This window comes from Bombina bombina, chromosome 5 (assembly GCF_027579735.1).
Source record: "Bombina bombina isolate aBomBom1 chromosome 5, aBomBom1.pri, whole genome shotgun sequence".
Taxonomy (NCBI): Eukaryota; Metazoa; Chordata; class Amphibia; order Anura; family Bombinatoridae; genus Bombina; species Bombina bombina.
This window is the reverse complement of record NC_069503.1, coordinates 853,400,674-853,425,630: the sequence shown is the minus strand read 5'-3', so window position 1 is coordinate 853,425,630 and position 24,957 is coordinate 853,400,674. Positions and strand designations below refer to the sequence as shown.

Here is a 24,957-nt window from a genome sequence, read left to right as displayed (position 1 = left end):
CTTCAGGCAGCTGTTTCAGTTTGATTCTTCTGCTTTTGATTTAAGTTTTTTTCTTTCATTTATGAGAATAAACTTTTTTTTTTGGGGTTGTGGATTAATTTTTTCAGCAGAAAGTGGCTGTTTTTATTTTTATCCCTCCCTCTCTAGTGACTCTTGCGTGGAGTTCCACATCTTGGGTATTGATATCCCATACATCACTAGCTCATGGATTCTTGCCAATTACATGAAAGAAAACATAATTTATGTAAGAACTTACCTGATAAATTCATTTATTTCATATTGGCAAGAGTCCATGAGGCCCACCCTTTTTATGGTGGTTATGATTTTTATAAAGCACAATTATTTCCAAATTTCTTTTGTTGATGCTTTCTACTCCTTTTTTTTATCACCCCACTGCTTGGCTATTCGTTAAACCGAATTGTGGGTGTGGTGAGGGGTGTATTTATAGGCATTTTGAGGTTTGGGAAACTTTGCCCCTCCTGGTAGGATTGTATATCTCATACGTCACTAGCTCATGGTCTCTTGCCAATATGAAAGAAATTAATTTATCGGGTAAGTTCTTACATAAAAAATTTTTTTCTATTGATTTAATTGACTGTGTGCCCCAAAATAGATAAGTGGTTGAAAATGAACTCTTAAGAGAGCTGCAGTTAGCATTGAAATTCAACCTGCTGATTCGTCACCTGCAAGTACTTCAAAGCAGTCATTAGGTTTATTTAAAAAAAAAAAAAAAAATTTTTTTGAGGGATGAGTGGGAGTAATGAGGAGAGGGGGTACTTATACATTAAAAGCCTAATCAAGGGGTATAGGAGAGAAAAAAAAGGTTGGGAACTGCTGCTTTAGAGGCCAAGCAGGGCAACTGGACATTTAAACTAGATACACAAATCAAACCCTGTGGGCCAAGCTGGAGCAATTAGAATAACTGACAAATTCTCCTGCCTGATCTTGAAAACAACTCTAGGAAGAAGCACCAGATGCCGAAAAGACAACGGAACTATCACAGTATCCACAAACTCTGCCTGAGGATCCCTTTTCCTTGCATAATATCTAGGAAGTTTGTTGTTTAACTGAGAGGCCATCAAGTCTACTTCCGGGAGACCCCAAAGATCTACAATCTGATTGAACACTTCCAGATGAAGAGACCATTTACTGTATGAAGAAATTGAAGACTGAGAAAATCTGCTTCCTGGCTGAATAACCCTGGGATGTGGATTGCTGAAATTAGACAGCAATTGGCCTCAGCTCACAAGAGAGCATTCCATCATGGCTAAAGGACTGTGAGTATCCCCTTGTTAGTCATTGGTTGACATAAGCCACAGCTGCGAAACTGTCTGAATGAAACCAGAGAAAAGATTTTCCTTTAAAAAGGGGCCAAAGCTTAAAGAGCTCTGAAAATTGTTCTATAATGTTTAAAGGCAATCTTGCCTCCCAAGGAGCCCAAACTCCCTATGCAGTCACAGACAGCTCCCCATCCTGAAAGACTTGCATCTCTAGTGATCACAGACCAAATCGGACAAACAAAAGAAGCCCCCCCCCCAAAAAAAAAAAAAAAATAAGCTGGAGATCCAGCTACCAAGACAGAGACTGTCTTGTCTTGAAATCTAGAAAAATGTTCTGACACAACAGAACATAATCCCCGTACCACTGTTGAAGCATAAAAAGCTGAAGTGGTCTCATATGAAAACAAGCAAATTGAATAGCATCAAATGCTGCAATCATAAGACCTAGAACCTCTATACAAAGAGCGACAGTGGGAAACTGGAGAGATTGAAGATTTTGATAGGCTGCAACCAATTTCAGTCTTCTTTGATCTGTTAGAGACAATCTCATGGAGACTAAGTCTATCTTGAACCCCAGAAAAGAAACCCTTGTCTGAGGAACCAAAGTACAGTACTCTTTAACACACTGATCCTCCAAGCATGATGTTGAAGAAAAAACAGTCTGTTGGTGTGAGATTCCGCTAAATGAGAAGATAAGTACCAAGATATCGTCCAGTTAAGGAAACAACTATTCCCTGGCTTCTGATGACCAATAACAGAGCCCCCAAAACCTTTGTAAAGATCCTTGGAGATGTAGCCAGACCAAACAGAAGAGCAACAAACTGAAAATGCTTGTCTAGATTAGTAAACATTAGAAACCAAAAATGATCTTTGTGAATTGGAATATGGAGGTAAGCATCCTTTAAATCTATTGTGGACATAAATTGTCCTTGGTGAATGAAAGGCAGAATGGACAGAATAATCTCCATCTTGAATGTTGGGACTCTGACAAACTTGTTCAAAGATTTTAGATCTAACAGGTCTGTAAGTTCCCACTTTCTTGTGAACAACAAAAACATTTGAATAAAATCCCTTTCCCTGTTCTAGCAGAGGAACAGACATTATCACACCCATGGATTCCAGATCCAGAACTTAATGAAGAAAAGCCTGAGCTTTTAAAGGGTTTTTCGTAACATTTGACAAAAGAAACCTTCCTCTGGAAGGTGTTACCCTGAAACCTATCCAATAACCTTCGGAAATTATTCAGAGTCCAAGAATCCGACACATTCCAACCCATGCCTTCTGAAAGAGACTTAACCTGCCTCCTAACAGAAAATCTGGATTAAGGGGGCTACACCTTCATAAAAGACTTGGAAGCAGGAGTGGGCTATCTAACCAAATGGAGACAGCAGCAGAAACATCAGCAATATCTGGTCTGAAAACCTGCATGCAGAAAAGCCATTCTATGAAAGGATTCAAGTTTCCTATTCAAAGGGTCTTTAAAAAACATAATTTATGTAAGAACTTACCTGATAAATTCATTTCTTTCATATTAGCAAGAGTCCACGAGCTAGTGACGTATGGGATATACATTCCTACCAGGAGGGGCAAAGTTTCCCAAACCTTAAAATGCCTATAAATACACCCCTCACCACACCCACAATTCAGTTTAACGAACAGCCAAAAAGTGGGGTGATAAGAAAGGAGCGAAAGCATAAAAAAAAAAAAAGGAATTGGAATAATTGTGCTTTATACAAAAAAATCATAACCACCACAAAAAAGGGTGGGCCTCATGGACTCTTGCTAATATGAAAGAAATGAATTTATCAGGTAAGTTCTTACATAAATTATGTTTTCTTTCATGTAATTAGCAAGAGTCAATGAGCTAGTGACGTATGGGATAATAAATACCCAAGATGTGGAACTTCCACGCAAGAGTCACTAGAGAGGGAGGGATAAAATAAAGACAGCCAATTCCGCTGAAAAATTAATCCACTACCCAAATCAAAAAAGTTTCAATTTTTATAATGAAAAAAACTGAAATTATAAGCAGAAGAATCAAACTGAGACAGCTGCCTGAAGTACCATTCTACCAAAACTGCTTCTAAAGAAGAGAAAACATCAAAATGGTAGAACATAGTAAAAGTATGCAAAGAAGACCAAGTCATTGCTTTGCAAATCTGATCAACAGAAGCTTCATTCTTAAAAAGCCCAGGAAGTAGAAACTTACCTAGCAGAATGAGCCGTAATCCTCCGAGGCGGGAATCCACCCGACTCCAAATTAAGCATGATGAATCAAAAGTTTAAGCAAGATGTCAAATAAATGGCAGAAGCTTTTTGACCTTCCTAAAACCAGAAAAGATAAAAAATAGACTAGAAGTCTATCTGAAATCTGAATAGCTTCAACATAGAATTTCAAAAACTCTTACCATATCCAAAGAAAGTAAGAATCTCACCAAAGAAGTCTTAGGAAAACAATAATTCCTCCCTAATGTTTGTTATAATTTAGCACAAACTTACTTCACCACCTCCATGGGAGGCAAAGTTTGTAAAACTGAATTGTGGGTGTAATGAGGGGTGTATTTATAGGCATTTTAAGGTTTGGGAAACTTTGCCCCTCCTGGTAGGAATGTATATCCCATACATCACTAGCTCATGGACTCTTGCTAATTACATGAAAGAAACATAATTTATGTAAGAACTTACCTGATAAATTCATTTCTTTCATATTAGCAAGAGTCCATGAGCTAGTGACGTATGGGATATACATTCCTACCAGGAGGGGCAAAGTTTCCCAAACCTCAAAATGCCTATAAATACACCCCTCACCACACCCACAATTCAGTTCAACGAATAGCCAAGAAGTGGGGTGATAAGAAAGGAGCGAAAGCATAAAAAAATAAGGAATTGGAATAATTGTGCTTTATACAAAAAAATCATAACCACCATGAAAAAGGTGTGGGCCTCATGGACTCTTGCTAATATGAAAGAAATGAATTTATCAGGTAAGTTCTTACATAAATTATGTTTTCTTTCATGTAATTAGCAAGAGTCCATGAGCTAGTGACGTATGGGATAATAAATACCCAAGATGTGGAACTTCCACGCAAGAGTCACTAGAGAGGGAGGGATAAAATAAAGACAGCCAATTCCGCTGAAAAAATAATCCACAACCCAAAACAAAAAGTTTTAATCTCATAATGAACCCCCCCCCCTGAAATTATAAGCAGACTAATCAAACAGAAAAAGCTGCCTGAAGTACTTTTCTACCAAAAAATGCTTCAGAAGAAGAAAACACATCAAAATGGTAGAATTTAGTAAAAGTATGCAAAGAAGACCAAGTTGCTGCTTTGCAAATCTGATCAACAGAAGCTTTATTCTTAAAAGCCCAGGAAGTAGAAACTGACCTAGTAGAATGAGCCGTAATCCTTTGAGGCGGGGACTTACCCGACTCCACATAAGCTAGATGAATCAAAGACTTTAACCAAGACGCCAAAGAAATGGCAGAAGCTTTCTGACCTTTCCTGGAACCAGAAAAGATAACAAATAGACTAGAAGTCTTTCTAAAATCTTTAGTAGCTTCAACATAATATTTCAAAGCTCTTACTACATCCAAAGAATGTAAAGATCTTTCCTAAGAATTCTTAGGATTAGGACACAATGAAGGATCAACAATTTCTCTACTAATGTTGTTAGAGTTCACAACCTTAGGTAAAAACTGAAATGAAGTCCACAACACCGCCTTATCCTGATGAAAAATCAGAAAAGGAGATTCACAAGAAAGAGCAGATAACTCAGAAACTCTTCTAGCAGAAGAGATGGCCAAAAGGAACAATACTTTCCAAGAAAGTAATTTAATGTCCAAAGAATGCATAGGCTCACACGGAAGAGCCTGTAAAGCTTTCAAAACCAAATTAAGACTCCAAGGAGGAGAGATTGACTTAATGACAGGTTTGATACGGACCAAAGCCTGTACAAAACAAGGAATATCAGGAAGATTAGCAATCTTTCTGTGAAAAAGAACAGAAAGAGCAGAGATTTGACCTTTCAAAGAACTTGCAGACAAACCCTTATCCAAACCATCCTGAAGAAATTGTAAAATTCTAGGAATTCTAAAAGAATGCCAAGAGAATTTATGAGAAGAACACCAATAAATGTAAGTCTTCCAAACTCGATAATAAATCTTTCTAGAGACAGATTTACGAGCCTGTAACATAGTATTAATCACTGAGTCAGAGAAACCTCTATGACTAAGAATCAAGCGTTCAATCTCCATACCTTCAAATTTAATGATTTGAGATCCTGATGGAAAAATGGGCCTTGAGATAGAAGGTCTGGTCTTAACGGAAGTGTCCAAGGTTGGCAACTGGCCATCCGAATGAGATCCGCATACCAAAACCTGTGAGGCCATGCTGGAGCCACCAGCAGTACAAACGAACGCTCCATTAGAATTTTGGAAATCACTTTTGGAAGAAGAACTAGAGGCGGAAAGATATAGGCAGGATGATAATTCCAAGGAAGTGACAACGCATCCACTGCTTCCGCCAGAGGATCCCTGGATCTGGACAGATACCTGGGAAGTTTCTTGTTTAGATGAGAGGCCATCAGATCTATTTCTGGAAGTCCCCAGATTTGAACAATCTGAAGAAATACCTCTGGGTGAAGAGACCATTCGCCCGGATGTAATGTCTGGGGACTGAGATAATCCGCTTCCCAATTGTCTACACCTGGGATGTGAACCGCAGAAATTAGACAGGAGATGGATTCCGCCCATACAAGTATCCGAGATACTTCTTTCATAGCTTGAGGACTGTGAGTCCCACCTTGATGATTGACATACGCCACGGTTGTGACATTGTCTGTCTGAAAACAAATAAACGATTCTCTCTTCAGAAGAGGCCAGAACTGAAGAACTCTGAAAATCGCACAGAGTTCCAAAATGTTGATTGGTAATCTCGCCTCCTGAGATTCCCAAACCCCCTGCGCTGTCAGAGATCCCCATACAGCTCCCCAACCTGAAAGACTCGCATCTGTTGAGATCACAGTCCAGGTTGGACAAAAAAAAGAGGCCCCTTGAATTAAACGATGGTGATCCAACCACCAAGTTAGAGAAGATCGAACATTGGGATTTAAGGATATTAATTGTGATATCTTTGTATAATCCCTGCACCACTGGTTCAGCATACAAAGCTGGAGAGGTCTCATGTGAAATTGAGCAAAAGGGATCGCGTCCCATGCAGCAGTCATGAGACCTAGAATTTCCATGCATAATGCTACCGAAGGGAACAATTGAGACTGAAGGTTTCGACAGGCTGAAACCAATTTCAGAAGTCTCTTTTCTGTTAAAGACAAAGTCATGGATACTGAATCTATTTGGAAACCCAAAAAGGTTACCCTTGTCTGAGGAATCAAGGAACTCTTTGGTAAATTGATCCTCCAACCATGTCTTTGAAGAAACAACACACGTTGATTCGTATGAGATTCTGCAGAATGCAAAGACTGAGCAAGTACCAAGATATCGTCCAAATAAGGAAACACCGCAATACCCTGTTCTCTGATTACAGAGAGAAGGGCACCGAGAACCTTCGAAAAGATCCTTGGAGCTGTTGCTAGGCCAAATGGAAGAGCAATAAACTGGTAATGTTTGTCTAGAAAAGAGAATCTCAGGAACTGATAGTGATCTGGATGAATCGGAATATGAAGATATGCATCCTGTAAGTCTATTGTATACATATAATGCCCTTGCTGAACAAAAGGCAGAATAGTCCTTATAGTTACCATTTTGAACTGGTCTGAAGGAATTCTCCTTCTTTGGTACAATGAAAAGATTTGAGTAAAACCCCAGACCCTGTTCCAGAACTGGAACTGGCATAATTACCCCAGCCAACTCTAGGTCTTAAACACATTTCAGAAACGCCTGAGCCTTCACTGGATTTACTGGAATGCGTGAGAAAAAAAATCTTCTCACAGGCGGCCTTACCTTGAAACCTATTCTGTACCCTTGTGAAACAATGTTCTGAATCCAAAGATTGTGAATCGAATTGATCCAAACATCTTTGAAAAATCGTAACCTGCCCCCTTACCAGCTGTGCTGGAATGAGGGCCGCACCTTCATGCGGATTTGGGAGCTGGTTTTGACTTTCTAAAAGGCTTGGATTTATTCCAGACTGGAGAAGGTTTCCAAACGGAAACCGTTCCTTTAGAGGAAGGGTCAGGCTTCTGCTCCTTATTCTGACGAAAGGAACGAAAACGATTAGCAGCCCTATATTTACCTTTAGATCTTTTGCCCTGGGGCAAAAAGGCTCCCTTCCCCCCAGTAACAGTTGAAATTATTGAATCCAACTGAGAACCAAACAATTTATTACCTTGGAAAGAGAGAGAGAGAGCAAGGTTGACTTAGAAGTCATATCTGCATTCCAAGTTTTAAGCCATAAAGCTCTTCTAGCTAAAATAGCTAAAGACATATACCTGACATCAATTCTAATGATATCAAAAATGGCATCACAAACAAAGTTACTAGCATGTTGAAGAAGTTTAACAATGCTATAAGCATTATGGTCTGATACTTGTTGCGCTAAAGCTTCCAACCAGAAAGTTGAAGCTGCAGCAACATCAGCCAAAGAAATAGCAGGTCTAAGAAGATAACCTGAACATAAATAAGCTCTCCTTAGAAAGGATTCAAGCTTCCTATCTAAAGGATCCTTAAAGCAAGTACTATCTGCTGTAGGAATAGTAGTACGTTTAGCAAGAGTAGAAATAGCCCCATCAACTTTGGGGATCTTGTCCCAAAACTCTAATCTATCAGATAACACAGGGTACAATTTCTTAAACCTTGGAGAAGGAGTAAATGAAGTACCCAGACTATTCCATTCCCTAGAAATCACTTCTAAAATATTATCAGGAACTGGAAACACTTCTGGAATAACCACATGAGGTTTATAAACCGAATTTAAATGTTTAGCAGTTTTAGTATCAAGAGGACTAGACTCCTCCATATCTAATGCAACCAATACTTCTTTAATTAAAGAACGAATAAACTCCATTTTAAACAAATATGAATCTTCTGAACCAGATGAATCCTCATCAGAAAAAGATAAGTCAGAATGATGACGGTCACTTAAAAATTCATCCAAAATGTAAGAAGTTTTAAAAGACCTTTTACGTTTACTGGAAGGAGGAATAACAGACAGAGCCTTCCTAATAGAATTAGAAACAAATTATTTTACATTAACAGGAACATCCTGAACATTAGATGTTGAAGGAACAACAACAGGTAAAGGATTATTACTAATGGAGACACAATCTGCATTGGAAAGTTTATCATGGCAACTAACACAAACTACAGCTGGAGGAACAGTTACCACAAGTTTACAACAAATGCACTTAAATTTGGTAGAACCAGCATCAGGCAGCGTCTTTCCACTGTTGATTCTGATCCAGGGTCAGGATGATACATCTTGCAATATGTAACAGAAAAAACAACATATAAAGAAAAATTATAAAATTCCTTAAATGACAGTTTCAGGAATGGGAAAAAATGCAAAATAACAAGCTTCTAGTAACCAGAAGCAATGAAAAAGTGAGACTTAAATAATGTGAGAAAAAAAGTGGAACAAAAAAGACGCCCACATTTTTTGGCGCCAAGTAAGACGCCCACATTATTGGCGCCAAGTACAACGCCCATATTTTTGGCGCCAAGTATGACGCCACATCCTCTGACGCCGAAACCGACGCCCACATTTTATTTTTGAATAACGTTAACTGAATACAACTTGACAAAATTTTGCGCCAAAAAAGTTCGCGCCAAGAATGACACAATAAAATTAAGCATTTTCTGCCCCCGCGAGCCTAACAGCCCGCAGGGAAAATATACAATAGAATTTTTTTTTTTAAGGAATACTGATTATCCTGAATCATGGCAAATATAAGTTTAAAGACATATATTTAGAACTTTACATATAAAGTGCCCAACCATAGCTTAGAGGGTCACAAAAAATAAGACTTACTTACCCCAGGACACTCATCCACATATAGTAGATAGCCAAACCAGTACTGAAACGAGAATCAGTAGAGGTAATGGTATATAAGAGTATATCGTCGATCTGAAAAGGGAGGTAGGAGAAGAAATCTCTACGACCGATAACAGAGAACCTATGAAATAGATCCTGTAGAGGAAGACCATTGAATTCAAATAGGCAATACTCTCTTCACATCCCTCTGACATTCACTGCACTCAGAGGAAAACCGGGCTTCAACCTGCTGCGAAGCGCATATCAACATAGAATCTAGCACAAACTTACTTCACCGCCTTACTTACTTCACCGGGAGGCAAAGTATGTAAAACTGAATTGTGGGTGTGGTGAGGGGTGTATTTATAGGCATTTTGAGGTTTGGGAAACTTTGCCCCTCCTGGTAGGAATGTATATCCCATACGTCACTAGCTCATGGACTCTTGCTAATTACATGAAAGAAAGAAGAACTATCCTCCAAAGGGACAGTGTAACATCTGGCCTAAGTAGAAATGGCACCATCCACCTAAGGAACAGTTTTCCAAAGATCAATATTAGAAGCAGGAATAGAATACATTCTTTTAAATTTTGCAGAAGGATTAATTTACCAGGTTTAATCTCTTCTTTGAAAATAATTCCAGCCACAGCATCAGCCACTGGAAAAATCTTAGAAGAATCCCTAACAGGTTTAAAATAGGAATGTAAACAACTATCAGACCTCTCTTCAGTAACAGAAACTTCTTTAATTTCTAAAGTAAGCAAAAACCTGCTTTAATAAAGAAAAATGTGACCAGTCTTAAATAAAAAGGAGGAAGAAGCAGGCTCTGAATTAGAGACAGACCCCTGATAATCAGAAAACAAATCACCCTCAGAAGCCTCAGTCTCTCATGAGATACAGGAATATTACTACTACTAGAAGGCATATATTGTACTGATCTTTTACATTTACTTGAAGGTAGAATGACTGCCAACATTTCAGACACTGTAGCCTTAATAAACTCCTTAATGCCAGGAGCAATTTGAGCCGGATCGTCCTGTACTGACCAAACAGAAAGAGCAATAATACCTTTGGGAAGCAAGTGAAGCATTAGATTGGTCTGAATGCATCAAAACATTAAGGCAGGACTCACATAAATATGAAGTAGGGGAAACCTCAGCCTGCTTAAAATAAAATAAAAAAACATTTAAAACAGGTAGAAAGTTGTTGAGGAATATCAGCTTCCAAATGAGGATTAGGGACAGATTAAGAAGATTCCATAGTAAAAAACATAATTTATGCTTACCTGATAAATGTATTTCTCTTGTGGTGTATCCAGTCCACGGATCATCCATTACTTGTGGGATATTCTCCTTTCCACAGGAAGTTGCAAGAGGATCACCCACAGCAGAGCTGCTATATAGCTCCTCCCCTAACTGCCATATCCAGTCATTCGACCGAAGACAAGCAAGAGAAAGGAGAAACCATAGGGTGCAGTGGAGACTGTAGTTTACAGTTAAAAAATACCTGCCTTAAAATGACATGGCGGGCCGTGGACTGGATACACCACAAGAGAAATAAATTTATCAGGTAAGCATAAATTATGTTTTCTCTTGTAAGGTGTATCCAGTCCCCGGATCATCCATTACTTGTGGGATACCAATACCAAAGCTAAAGTACACGGATGAAGGGAGGGACAAGGCAGGTACTTAAACGGAAGGTACCACTGCCTGTAAAACCTTTCTCCCAAAAATAGCCTCCAAAGAAGCAAAAGTATCAAATTTATAGAATTTTGAAAAAGTATGAAGCGAAGACCAAGTCGCCGCCTTGCAAATCTGTTCAACAGAAGCCTCATTTTTAAAGGCCCAAGTGGAAGCCACAGCTCTAGTAGAATGAGCTGTAATCCTTTCAGGAGGCTGCTGGCCAGCAGTCTCATAAGCTAAGCGTATTATACTTCTTAGCCAAAGCGAAAGAGAAGTTGCCGAAGCCTTTTGGCCTTTCCTCTGTCCAGAGTAGACAACAAACAATGCAGATGTTTGACGAAAATCTTTAGCAGCTTGTAAATAATACTTTAAAGCACGAACCATGTCAAGATTGTGTAATAGACGTTCCTTCTTTGAAGAAGGATTAGGACACAATGACGGAACAACAATCTCCTGATTGATATTCTTATTAGATACCACCTTAGGTAAAAACCCAGGTTTGGTACGCAAAACTACCTTATCTGCATGGAAGATCAGATAAGGGGAATCACATTGTAAGGCAGATAACTCGGAAACTCTACGAGCCGAGGAAATAGCTACCAAAAATAGAACTTTCCAAGATAAAAGTTTGATATCTATGGAATGAAGAGGTTCAAACGGAACCCCTTGAAGAACTTTAAGAACCAAATTTAAACTCCATGGCGGAGCAACAGGTTTAAACACAGGCTTGATTCTAACTAAAGCCTGACAAAATGCCTGGACGTCTGGAACATCCGCCAGACGCTTGTGCAAAAGAATAGACAGAGCAGAAATCTGTCCCTTTAAGGAACTAGCTGACAATCCTTTTTCCAATCCTTCTTGGAGAAAAGATAATATCCTGGGAATCCTGACTTTACTCCATGAGTAACCCTTGGATTCACACCAATAAAGACGCCATATCTTATGATAGATTTTCCTGGTGACAGGCTTTCGTGCCTGAATTAAGGTATCAATGACTGACTCGGAGAAGCCACGCTTTGATAAAATCAAGCGTTCAATCTCCAGGCAGTCAGTCTCAGAGAAATTAGATTTGGATGGTTGAAAGGACCCTGAAGTAGAAGGTCCTGTCTCAGAGGCAGAGTCCATGGTGGAAAGGATGACATGTCCACCAGATCTGCATACCAAGTCCTGCGTGGCCACGCAGGCGCTATCAAGATCACTGATGCTCTCTCCTGCTTGATTTTGGCAATCAGACGAGGGAGCAGAGGAAATGGTGGAAACACATAAGCCAGGTTGAAAGACCAAGGTGCTGCTAGAGCATCTATCAGCGTCGCCTTGGGATCCCTGGACCTGGATCCGTAACAAGGAAGTTTGGCGTTCTGGCGAGACGCCATGAGATCCAGTTCTGGTTTGCCCCAACGATGAATCAATTGTGCAAACACCTCCGGATGGAGTTCCCACTCCCCCGGATGAAAAGTCTGATGACTTAGAAAATCCGCCTCCCAGTTCTCCACACTTGGGATATGGATAGCTGATAGGTGGCAAGAGTGAGTCTCTGCCCAGCGAATTATCTTTGAGACTTCTAACATCGCTAGGGAACTCCTTGTTCCCCCTTGGTGGTTGATGTAAGCCACAGTCGTGATGTTGTCTGACTGAAATCTGATGAACCTCATTGTCGCTAGCTGAGGCCAAGCCTGAAGAGCATTGAATATCGCTCTTAGTTCCAGAATGTTTATTGGAAGGAGTCTCTCCTCCTGAGTCCAAAATCCCTGAGCCCTCAGGGAGTTCCAGACTGCCCCCCAGCCTAGAAGGCTGGCATCTGTCATTACAATTGTCCAATCTGGCCTGCGAAAGGTCATACCTTTGGACAGATGGAACCGAGATAGCCACCAGAGAAGAGAATCCCTGGTCTCTTGATCCAGATTTAGTAGAGGGGACAAATCTGTGTAATCCCCATTCCACTGACTGAGCATGCAGAGTTGCAGCGGTCTGAGATGTAGACGTGCAAACGGCACTATGTCCATTGCCACTACCATTAAGCCGATTACTTCCATACACTGAGCCACCGAAGGGCGAGAAGTGGAATAAAGAACACGGCAGGAATTTAGAAGTTTTGATAACCTGGACTCTTTCAGGTAAATCCTCATTTCTACGGAATCTATTAGAGTTCCCAGAAAGGAGACTCTTGTGGGGATAGAGAACTCTTTTCTTTGTTCACCTTCCACCCATGCGACCTCAGAAATGCCAGAACTATGTCCGTATGAGACTTGGCAATTTGGAAATTTGACACCTGTATCAGGATGTCGTCTAAATAAGGGGCCACTGCTATGCCCCGCGGTCTTAGGACCGCCAGAAGTGACCCCAGAACCTTCATAAATATTCTTGGGGCTGTAGCTAACCCAAAGTGAAGAGCTACAAACTGGTAATGCCTGTCTAGGAAGGCAAACCTGAGAAACAGATGATGATCTTTGTGTATCGGAATGTGAAGATAAGCATCCTTTAAATCCACAGTAGTCATGTATTGACCCTCCTGGATCATAGGTAGGATGGTACGAATAGTCTCCATCTTGAATGATGGGACTCTGAGGAATTTGTTTAGGATCTTGAGATCTAAAATTGGTCTGAAGTTTCCCTCTTTTTTGGGAACCACAAACAGATTTGAGTAAAATCCCTGTCCCTGTTCCTCCTTTGGAACTGGATAATTCACTCCCATAACTAGGAGGTATTGAACACAGTGTACAAATGCCTCTCTCTTTATCTGGTTTGCAGATAATTGTGAAAGGTGAAATCTCCCTTTTGGAGGAGAAGCTCTAAAGTCCAGAAGATATCCATGGGATGCAATTTCCAACGCCCAGGGATCCTGGACATCTCTTGCCCAAGCCTGGGCGAAGAGTGAAAGTCTGCCCCCTACTAGATCCATTACCGGTTCGGGGGGCTGATCTTTCATGCTGTCTTAGGGGCAGCAGCAGGCTTTTTGGCCTGCTTACCTTTGTTCCAGGTCTGGTTAGGTCTCCAGACCGACTTGGACTGGGCAAAAGTTCCCTCTTGTTTAGAGTACGTTGATGCCGCACTCGCCTTGAAGTTTTGAAAGGCATGAAAATTAGTCTGTTTGGCCCTTGATTTGGACCTATCCTGAGGAAGGGCATGACCTTTTCCTCCAGTGATATCAGAAATGATCTCCTTCAAACCAGGCCCGAATAGGGTTTGCCCCTTGAAGGGAATGTTAAGCAGCTTAGACTCTGAAGTAACGTCAGCTGACCATGATTTAAGCCATAGCGCCCTGCGCGCCTGAATAGCAAAACCATAATTCTTAGCCGTTAGTTTAGTCAAATGAACAATGGCATCAGAAACAAAAGAATTGGCTAGCTTAAGTGCACTAAGCTTGTCAAGTATGTCATCCAATGGGGTCTCTACCTGTAAAGCCTCTTCCAGAAACTCAAACCAGAAAGCCGCAGCAGCAGTGACTGGGGCAATGCATGCAAGGGGCTATAGAATAAAACCTTGTTGAATAAACATTTTCTTAAGGTAACCCTCTAACTTTTTATCCATTGGATCTGAGAAAGCACAACTGTCCTCGACAGGGATAGTAGTACGCTTAGCTAGGGTAGAAACTGCTCCCTCCACCTTAGGGACTGTCTGCCATAAGTCCCGTGTGGTGGCATCTATTGGAAACATTTTCCTAAAAATAGGAGGGGGAGAGAACAGCACACCTGGTCTATCCCATTCCTTAGTAATAATTTCTGTAAACCTTTTAGGTATTGGAAAAACATCAGTGCACACCGGCACTGCATAGTATTTATCCAATCTACACAATTTCTCTGGCACTGCAATTGTATCACAGTCATTCAGAGCAGCTAAAACCTCCATGAGCAATACGCGGAGGTGTTCAAGCTTAAATTTAAATGTTGACATATCAGAATCAGGTTGAATCCTCTTCCCTGATTTAGAAACATCACCCACAGAAAGAAGCTCTCCTTCTTCAGCTTCTGCATATTGTGAGGGAGTATCAGACATAGCTCTTAAAGCATCAGTATGTTCTGTATTTCTTCTAACTCCAGAGCTGTCTCGCTTTCCTCATAACCCAGGCAGTCTGGATAATACCGCTGACAGTGTATTATCCATGACCGCCGCCATGTCTTGTAAAGTAAACGCTATGGGCGCCCTAGATGTACTTTGCGCCATTTGAGCGTGAGTCCCTTGAGCGGGAGTCAAAGGGTCTGACACGTGGGGCGAGTTAGTCGGCATAACTTCCCCCTCGTCAGATTCCTCTGGTGATAAATTTTTTAAAGACAGAATATGGTCTTTATTACTTAAAGGGACACTCAATCAAAATTAAACTTTCAACATCCAGATAGAGCATGTCGTTTTAAACAACTTTCCAATTTACTTCCATTAACTAAATGTGCAAAGTCTTTTTATATTTAAACGTTTTGAGTCACCAGCTCTTACTGAGCATGTGCAAGAATAAGTGTGTATGCATTTGTGAATGGCTGATGGCTGTCACGTGGTACATGTATGCATTCATGATTGGCTGATGGCTGTCACATGGTACAGGGGGAGTGGAAAAATACATAACTTTTAAAATGGTCAGACTAAGTGATATTGCATTGTCTTGTTATCTTGCATTTGTTGATTATGCAAATCTACTGTGTTGACTGGTCCTTTAAAGTGAAATCAGTACAGTTGGTACACATTCTAAGAGGGGGTTCCACCATGGCTTCTAAACATAATGAACAAGGAGTTTCCTCTATGTCAGACATGTTTAAACAGACTAGCAATGAGACCAGCAAGCTTGGAAAACACTTTAAAGCAAGTTAACAAGCAAAAAATAAAAACGGTACTGTGCCTATATAAAATAAAAAAGGTCAGAATTTGAAAAACAGTGAAAAAAAGCAGTAAATCAAACGAAATTTTTGCAGTGTGTATAATAAGCTAACAGAGCATCGCAACCACTTGCAAATGGATGATTAACCCCTTAATTCAAAAAACGGATCAAAACGGATAAAAAAAACGATATAGACGTTTAACAGTCACAACAAACTGCCACTGCTCTGCTGTAGCCCTACCTTCCCAAACAAACGACTTTGGAAAGCCTAAGAGCCCTTTAGAGATGTCCTAGAGCATTCAGGGGACTCCTTGAGGAAAGCTGGATATCTCAGTTTGTAAAAGTTACTGCGCAATTAAGCGCTAAATTAGGCCCCTCCCACTCATGTCTAAACAGTGGAAAGCCTAAGAAAACTGTTTCTATGCAAATTTAAGCCAGCCATGTGGAAAAAAACTAGGCCCCAATAAAGTTTTATCACCAGAACATATACAAAAACGTTTAAACACTTCCAGCAAACGTTTTATATAACAGGAATTGAAAATGTATAAGAGTATTACCTCTCACAGTAAGCATGATACCAGTCGCTATTAAATCACTGTATTCAGGCTTACCTTACATAAATCTGGTATCAGCAGCATTTTCTAGCAGGAAAACCTGCACGCCATTCCCCAGCTGAAGTTACCTCTCTCTTCAGTTATGTGTGAGAACAGCAATGGATCTTAGTTACAACCTGCTAAGATCATAGAAATCACAGGCAGATTCTTCTTCTATTTTCTGCCTGGGACAAAAATAGTACAACTCCGGTACCATTTAAAAATAACAAACTTTTGATTGAAGAAAAAAACAACTACGTTTCACCACTTCTCTCTTACTACTTCCATGCTTGTCGAGAGTTGCAAGAGAATGACTGGGTATGGCAGTTAGGGGAGGAGCTATATAGCAGCTCTGCTGTGGGTGATCCTCTTGCAACTTCCGGTTGGGAAGGAGAATATCCCACAAGTAATGGATGATCCGTGGACTGGATACACCTTGCAAGAGAAAAACACATAAATAATATTCCCAAAAACAAAAGAGCTTTAAAAGGAATGAGTATACAATACCCCCTACTGGGATCACAGCTAAAACTGGAAGGGCCCAATTGAATGTCAATTTTCAAATGTCAAAAAAGTGCCAAAACGAGAATAGACGTGCGCATGCACACAAACACCCTAATGGCTCGACGCTCACGCACCTGCCCACTCCTGCGCACACACCCGTGAGTTTGACTACACGAACGCACCAATGCTAACACTCCAAAAAAAACGTTATGAACACAAAAAAGGTACTAAAATTATTTTAACTTAAAAATGTGTTTGTAAGAAAAAAAAAAATCAGAAATAGCTAATTCCTAGGACTATACCCAATATAGAGCACCTTATATATGAGGTACAAATTAATCTGATCCCAGGCTATATATAGCTACTATATAGTAGAGCCAGGTATAGCTCTTAAAATGAGTGTTAAATATTAAAACAACAAATTACCTTCAACCCTCTCCTTCTACACATAAAAGTAGGAAAAAACAATCCTTTACTAAAAACATATCAGCAGAGGATATACTATAGGAGTTAACTGTAGACCGAAAAGGAGGAGGCAAAAGAAAAGTCCCTGCAACATCCTTGGGAGAATAGTGGCTTAAATTTTGAAGGGAAAGGAAATATAAGGCACACACCAAACTCCATAAACTTTGATCTTGACAAACACTGCACTCTGAGAGGAGATGGGCCTCATCTCAGTCTAAGAACCCCTCTCAACGAAGAAAACATCTGCACATCACCATTCTTCACCTTCCTCCAGTGGAGGCAAAGATAAGACTAACTACCATAGAGGTGGGAGCGGTTATATAGAGCTCTTGGGGTTTGGGAATCTTTGCCTCCTCCTAGTGGTAGGGAAGGTAATTCCTAGGAGTAACGGATCGTGGACTCTTATACTTACCAATAGACACGCGTCCACCAGCAAAAAAAACAGTAGACAGCCAAACCAGTACTGAAACATATATCAACAAAGGTTATGGAATAGGAGTCTATTGTAGATCCATAGGAGGCAAAAGTCAAGTCTCTGTGACCAATTATGGAGGGTCCGCAAAAAATTTCCCATGAGGTGAAAAAGAGGCCACAAACCATACCGCATATACATCCATCTGACAACCACTGTACTCTAAGGGGAAACTGGGCCTCAATATAGACTGAGAACCCCTCTCTCTGAGGAATCAAATGCACATCTTCATTCTTCAACCAACTCCAGCAGAGGTGCATGTGAAGTAGAAGGAGTTTTATAGAGTTCTCAGGGTTTGGGAGTATTTGCCTCCTCCTAGTGGTATGAAAAAGTAATTCCCAGGCGTAAAGGATTGTGTACTCTCACCACCCGTATGAAAGAAATAATAATGATTCTTATATAGAGAGCACTTGTAGTTTAGATAAAAGCCTGGTAGAAGTGTACAAGTGATAGCCACAAAAAAAAGGAAGACAAAAGTTTTTAAGTTAATGAATCAACCTAGTTGAAAAATGTCTGCCTTGGATTTTAAAGTGTATGGTAAATAATTCAGATCAAAATTTTAAACCCAACGGAACACTTGAGTCACCTCTTTGAGGACTTATATATTTTGTTTCAGGAGAATGAGAAGTTGCTGACATGGCTGACCTACCCAAACACCTTAGAGCAATATAAGTAATGGTAAAAATGATTTAAAAAAACAAAGCAGTATGTAATGAAAAATTACGAAAGGGAAAGTGTAAATTAATTCTCTCTCTCTCTCTCAGTAGCCACATCCCATTGTAAAGGGACTTTAAGCTTTCAATCAGGATGCTTGTCTCAGAACTTGCAAAGGAGCATGCATTTGATGTGTGCAGCATAGTCACTTTATTTTCTTATGGAGATGACAGTAAAAAGCGTAGTTCTGGATCACAGAGAACTTATTCTGGTGAGCTGAAGGAATTTTGAGGTAAAATATTTTACTTTTTTACATAGCGATGTTCAGGTGATGGCTTTAAATGATTTCTGTAATATAATTTTTCCCAGGATATAATATTTTTGAGAATCAGCCATTAGTTTTCTAGAGAAGCGAATACAGAAATTGGCTCCCCCTGCAGACAAACCCCTGGACTGCTGCTAGTTTGTCTACAGAGTATGTCAGGTGACAACATAAGTGTGCAAAACAAAAACTAATTTGAATGAAAGCATAAAAAGTTATAAACTTCAAACTACCAAAGTACATTAGGTCAAGTAAAAAGAGCAAGTCAATGGAATTTTTCTGAAAAACTTTTTTCTACATTAAATAACTTAAAAAACAGCTTGATCAATTTAAATGGACACTGAACCCAATTTTCTAATTTACTCCTATTATCAATTTTTCTTCGTTCTCTTTCGATCTTTATTTGAAAAAGAAGGAATATAAGCTAAGGAGACAGCAATTTTTTTGATTCAGAACCATGGACAGCACTTGTTTATTGGTGGACCCAGTTTATTCACCAAAAATGGTCCGGCATCTAAACTTACATTCTTGCTTTTCAAATAAACAAACCAAGAGAATGAAGAAAGTGTGATAATAGGAGTAGAAGTTGCTTAAAATTGCACGCTCTATCTGAATCACAAAAAAAAAAATGTGGGTTCAGTGTCCCTTTAACTGAATTTGGCTACAAAACTGCCAAATTTCAGCACAATTACATTTTTAATTTCAAAATTACGGATCTTTGAAAACTGAAATTCATCCAAAATTAAACTATAGCTATACATATATACATGTTAGTATTTGATAAATTATAAAAGACAATAGATCAAATGATAAAAGTACATCACTGTCACATTAACAAAGTTGAGCCTCATATGACAACCTTGTGTGATCTCTTGGGAAGCATAGTAATGTAACACAGATGCAAGAATAAGGTTCAAAAGGAGGTCAAATCTCAGGAAGCAGCAGAAAGCCTAAGGCAACTTTATAAATTAAACAAACCCCAAGGGAAACACAACACATAAGTAGTAACGTCCTTCGGACAAATACTTAATATTATTTATTTATTCATTTTTAAATATACAAAGTACAATCTAAGTTAAAGGAGATGGCAATCTAAAAGTTTTTTTTCTATCATCGAGTGGGGAGAATAACTTAGAGGGTTTGGATGGTATGTGGTACATATGCATCTGATGCTTTCACAGCTAAGGATAGCATATAAGCAGTAGGGAAGCCTGCAGAATGAACCCAGAACTGATTACATTTAGGTTTGTTCCCTATATGTTGATATTGTCACCATAATATAAACCTAATGCTAGTCCATGCCTAAGGTTTGTAGTAAGGGAACTTTTTTTTTGATGGCTACTCATTCAAACGGTTATGGTGTAACTTTTAACGGACAGTCTAAGCCAAAATAAACTTTCATGATTCAGATAGAGCATGTAATTTTAAACAATTTTCCAATTTACTTTTATCACCAATTTTGCTTTGTTCTCTTGGTATTCTTAGTTGAAAGCTTAACCTAGGAGGTTCATATGCTAATTTCTTAGACCTTGAAGCCCACCTCTTTCAGATTGCATTTTAACAGTTTTTCACCACTAGAGGGTGTTATTTCACGTACTTCATATAGATAACACTGTGCTCATGCACAATAAGTTATCTGGGAGCAGGCACTGATTGGCTAGACTGCAAGTCTGTCAAAAGAACTGAAAAAAGTGGCAGTTTGCAGAGGCTTAGATACAAGATAATCAGAGGTTAAAAGTATATTATTATAACTGTGTTGGTTATGCAAAACTGGGAAATGGGTAATAAAGGGATTATCTATCAGATTAGGGGTGTTTAGACGTGGGGTTTATGTTAGGTTAAAACGTAACTCCCCCCCCCCCCCATAGACCTTAATGGGGCTGCGTTATGGAGCTTTTCATTCTGCGATCGCAGGTGTTAGTTTTTTTCTGACACTCTCTCCCCATTGATGTCTATGGAGAAAGCCTGCACGAGCATGTCAAAGCAGCGCTTGTATTTTGTGCAGTACGGAGCTTAACGCAACCATATCACACGCACAAGTCGGCTTTTCAAAAACTCGCAATGGCATCGCTATGGAGGGTGAAATAACGCAAATTTTGTTGCGTTCGTTAACTACCCTCTATAGCACAAAATTTGTAATCTATGTGTTATTTATTTATCTATTCATTTAGTTTTTTTAACTTTAATAATAAAAAGGTATTTTATTTATATATAAATATTTTTTCACTAGCAATTAAATAGCTCTAGATAAAATCAGGATCATTCCCCCATATAACTCTCTGTCGAATAATACAGAGTAGAACCAGGGGGTTATCCTACACCTACTCCATGAAAGAGTTCTAGGATTTTAAAACATCCTTACTGCAGATGACAACATATATATATATATATATACATATACATATATATATATATATATATATATATATATATATATATATATATATATATATATATATATATGTGTGTGTATAAATATATTACCACTTTCTGTACACACATTTATATTATCTCTGTCTGCAAACCAAAGCCCAATACTTAGAGAGAACAATTGAAATTAATGTTATTACTTTGCTCTCCCAACACCCACAATGAGTGTAATTTCTTCTGCTTGCTAAGATTACCCAGCATTTCTATAGCCTATACTTAAGTATGAAAACTTTCAGTATAGGTGGGGATACCAAAGTCAACTATTTTAATTGCCGATATAAAAGCAAGGGAGCTATTTGTAAACAATTTAATACACTCAAGCAGGTAAAATTGATCACTGGGAATAATTTAAAAAGGGAGAAAAAAATTGGGTAACCTGACCCTTTAAACTACAGATCAGAAAGGTTCTTTGAAGTCTGTCATTGTGCCACAATCAGTCATAGTTAATTTTCTCTACTCTATTGCTTGAAAGCCAGTGGCTTAATTCTGTTGCATGATAACCATTTATTAAATAATATGGATGACCGTGACACACTAACAGACCAGACATCCCAAATCATGGGGGGGCCTGACCAATGGTTTTGTAAAAAGCCAAAAAATGTCTACTGCCGGCCCTGGAGGTTAGCTTCATAATTAACCATAGTTCTTAACTCCATTAGAAAAGGAATACACCTTTCACAATTACTGGGTGCCACTTAATGGGTCACAGTTAGTATGCTTGACAACGGCTGAACTAAGTGGGATCAGTATTCCTTATTTTGGACTAAACAATAATAATCTACTGGAAGAGAGATCCAGTACCACCTTCCTCCAAAATGGCAAAAAAGCTAATTCAAGCAGGAAGAAGAATGGTATATGTAAGGGATAACCCCTTCAGACTTATGAGGATGAATTTCTACTTATTTCATTAACTACTAAACAGTGAATGAGATTAACCTCTTGAAGTAAAGAGCCCTTTCAAACCCGTTGGTGGTTTAAAACAAAAAACAGACAACGTCCTGTCCCTGTTCCTATAAGGAAGTGTTCAAATAATCTGGTAAGAAACATTTTTTATACAACCTATCCTAAAATTGAAAATATTCTTATGAAACAAAAGCAGAAATCTGACTTTGCAGTAAACTTGCTGATAAACCATTACCTAGGCCTTCCTGCAGGAGCTCAAGGAATCCTAAAATAAATGCAATGAAAATCTTGCAAGAACACCACGCAAAAAAGGTTTTCCAGAACTTATGATAAATTTATCTGGTAACATACAGTATTTCCTAGCCTGAATCAGGGTATCAATAACCTTGGCATAAAACCTCTCTGGGAAATAATTAAGCATTCAATCGCCATGCCCTCAAATTCAGAGTTTTTAGATATTGATTAAAAGGTCCTTGAGAGAGAAGCTTCAAAGACAGGCACAAGGACATCTGCACTAGATCAGCAGTCCAAATCTTGTGAGGTCAAGCAGGAGCAATCAGAATTCCTTAAACTTTTTTTCCTGCTTGATTCTGGCTATCACTGTGAATAGCAACACAAACTGAGGAAAAATGGAAATCAGGCTGAACGACCAAGGGGACACTATGGCATCATTCAGACAGGCAGAAACCAATTTTATTTGTTTCTTGTCTGTTAGAGCCAGAGTCATGGCCACTGAATCTATCTGGAAACCTAAAAAGGTGACCCTTGTCTGACGAATCAAGGAACGTTTTGGTAAATTGATCCTCCAACCTTGTCTTTGAAGAAACAACACTAGTTGATTTGTGTGAGATTCGGCAGAATGTAAAGACTAAAATAGTACCAAGATATCGTCCCAATAAGGAAACACTGCAATACCCTGTTCTCTGATTACAGAGAGTAGGGCACCGAGAACCTTCGAAAAAATTCTTGAAGCTGTCTCTAGGCCAAATAGAGCGACAAATTGGTAATGCTTGTCTAGAAAAGAGAATCTCAAATCGATAGTGGTCTGGATGAATTGGAATATGAAGATATGCACCCTGTAAGTCTATCGTGGACATATAATGACCTTGCTGAACAAAAAGCAGAATAATCCTTATAGTCACCATTTTGAAAGTTGGCACTCTTACAAAACGATTCAAAATTTTCAGATCCAGAACTGGCCTGAATGAATTTTCTTTCTTTGGGACAATTAATAGATTTGATTAAAACCCCAGACCCTGTTCCTGAAATGTAACTGGTATGATTACCCCTGAAAGCTCTAGATCTGAAACACACTTCAGAAAAGCCTGAGCCTTCACTGGATTTGCTGGAAAGTATGAGAAAAAATCTTCTCACAGGAGGTCTTAATCTGAATCCTATTCGATACCCTTGAGAGACAATACTCTGAATCCACTGATTTTGGACAGAATCTGCCCAAATGTCTTGGAAAAAACATAATTTATGCTTACCTGATAAATTTATTTCTCTTGTGATGTATCGAGTCCACGGATTCATCCTTACTTGTGGGATATTCTCCTCCCCTACAGGAAGTGGCAAAGAGAGCACCCACAGCAGAGCTGCCTATATAGCTACCCCCTTAACTCCACCCCCCAGTCATTCGACCGAAGGCTAGGAAGAAAAAGGAGAAACCATAGGGTGCAGTGGTGACTGAAAGTTTAAAAATAAAAATATATATGCCTGTCTTAAAAAACAGGGCGGACCGTGGACTCGATACATCACAAGAGAAATAAATTCATCAGGTAAGCATAAATTATGTTTTCTCTTGTAAGATGTATCGAGTCCACGGATTCATCCTTACTTGTGGGATCCCAATACCAAAGCTTTAGGACACGGACACGGATGATGGGAGGGACAAGACGGGGACCTTAAACGGAAGGCACCACTGCTTGTAGAACCTTTCTCCCAAAAATAGCCTCCGAAGAAGCAAAAGTATCGAATTTGTAAAATTTGGAAAAAGTATGAAGCGAAGACCAAGTCGCCGCCTTACAAATCTGTTCAGCAGAAGCCTCATTTTTAAAAGCCCATGTGGAAGCCACAGCTCTAGAAGAATGAGCAGTAATCCTTTCAGGAGGCTAAACGGATGATGCTTTTCAGCCAAAATGAAAGAGAGGTAGCCGTAGCCCTTTGACCTCTCCGCTTACCAGAATAAACAACAAAGAAGATGTTTGACGGAAATCTTTAGTTGCTTGTAAGTAGAATTTTAAAGCACGAACCACATCAAGATTGTGTAACAGACGTTCCTTCTTAGATGAAGGATTAGGACACAAAGAAGGAACCACAATCTCTTGATTGATATTCTTATTAGAAACAACCTTAGGAAGAAACCCAGGCTTGGTACATAAAACCAACTTATCTGCATGGAAAACAAGATAAGGGGAATCACATTGTAAAGCAGATAGCTCAGAAACTCTTTGAGCCGAAAAGATAGCTACTAAAAACAAAACTTTCCAAGATAAAAGCTCAATATCTGTGGAATGCATAGGTTCAAACGGAACCCCTTGAAGAACATTAAGAACTAAGTTTAGGCTCCATGGCGGAGCAACAGGTTTAAATACAGGCTCGACTCTGACCAAAGTCTGATTAAATGCTTGAACGTCTGGGACAACTGCCAGATGTTTGTGAAGTAGAATAGACAAAGCAGATATCTGACCTTTAAGAGAACTAGCAGATAATCCCTTCTCCAAACCTTCTTGGAGAAAAGACAGTATTCTAGGAATCCTAATCTTACTCCAAGAGTAAACCTTGGATTCACACCAATCAAGATATTTGCGCCAAATCTTATGATAAATCTTCCTGGTGACAGGCTTTCTAGCCTGAATCAGG

The 24,957-nt window shown here is 39.3% G+C and overlaps 1 protein-coding gene across 1 annotated transcript in view; it reads right to left on the bottom strand.

Moving 5' to 3' along the window:
• Nucleotides 1-24,957, bottom strand: part of TAF4B (TATA-box binding protein associated factor 4b) — a 920,546-nt gene that overhangs the window by 71,701 nt on the left and 823,888 nt on the right. The gene's annotated exons all lie outside the window — the stretch shown is intronic.